The following is a 1,212-nucleotide window of genomic DNA, read 5'->3' as shown; positions in this document are numbered from 1 at the left end:
GTAGAGGGTGGGGGGAGGGAGAGAAGAGAGAGATAGAGTGAAGGGGTGGGGCGCGAGAGAAAATGAGAGATGAATGAGTGTACACAACGGGAATGTTTTAGAGAACAATGAACAGGTATATTTTGTATTCGTGCTCAGGCGTGTCCTGCTTGCAAACGTGAGGATATTTTCAAGCTTTGCGAGCTAAGATAAATAAACCCGATTTAACGGCGCTCGAAAACGCTCGAAATTTACTCACTTCTGTATGCAGAACACGCCTGAGCACACACACAGTCATGATAGCGCGCAACACGCAAGATCAACTCACATTCAATGACAATAACAACAAGAAAGGAAAAAGAAAGTAGATAACGGCAATTGAAACTGATATGAAAATACAATGCCACACGACGTTGCATTATTTTACCGTGCTCACAACTGTATAAGGTCATATTATGAGCGCGCGGGACACTTTAAACATTTTCAATTTGGTATCATCTGAATACTTGTTGATTGTATTGCTTTTGATGAAAAAAATTAACTGTTTGTCTTGAAAAAAAGTCGAGATATTTGTGTTTGAAGGAGGCGGGGTCACCAGGTGACAGAGGGAAAATTAGACAGAAAATGGCCGCTAAAGTTAGTGGCTTCTTTGGTTACGGCAATTAATATTTACTTTTTCGTGCTTTTGATCAACATTTGTTTTTTGTAAATTCGACGCAAAACTATCTTTTTAAATTGACATTAAAGGCACCGTTGAACCGAAATGAAAAAACAATTAAGGTAAAAATTACCCAACTCATGGAAACATGTCGGTTTCTTCGATGTCATTACTTATACGAGCTCATAATTTTGCCTCAATGTCACACATTGCAAGCAGCAATGTGACGTATTGCCTAAGCTGTAGGTTTAGTTTAGTTTTAGTAGAGGTTTTACGGTGCATAGGGTCATATGAGATATATATGTATTATGGCATCTATTTAGAGTTGATAGGTTAAACGTTACAGCTAAGAAATCTGCGAATGCAAATGATTCGCTAAGTGTTAAAATGAGTGCTACTGCTTTGAAACCCGCATACGTACATGGGGGCTCTCGTGGTCTAGAGGGTGCGGTGTTTGCCTCTCATTCAAAGGGTCCCAGGTTCGGAACCGGACAGCGACGAAAAGTTTTATTCTCTAAAATGTTCTCCTTTCACTTTCTTTCCTGCTCTCTAACAATGTTCTGTCGTCTGCTTTC

The 1,212-nt window shown here is 39.9% G+C and overlaps 1 protein-coding gene across 1 annotated transcript in view; it reads left to right on the top strand.

The window, feature by feature from the left end:
- Nucleotides 1-1,212, top strand: part of LOC101851551 (lysophospholipid acyltransferase 1) — a gene marked incomplete in the record, with an annotated part of 75,823 nt that overhangs the window by 28,696 nt on the left and 45,915 nt on the right.

This window comes from Aplysia californica, unplaced genomic scaffold (assembly GCF_000002075.1).
Source record: "Aplysia californica isolate F4 #8 unplaced genomic scaffold, AplCal3.0 scaffold01219, whole genome shotgun sequence".
Lineage (NCBI taxonomy): Eukaryota > Metazoa > Mollusca > Gastropoda > Aplysiida > Aplysiidae > Aplysia > Aplysia californica.
Note: the sequence above shows the minus strand (reverse complement) of the source record. Positions and strands in the feature narration are given on the sequence as shown.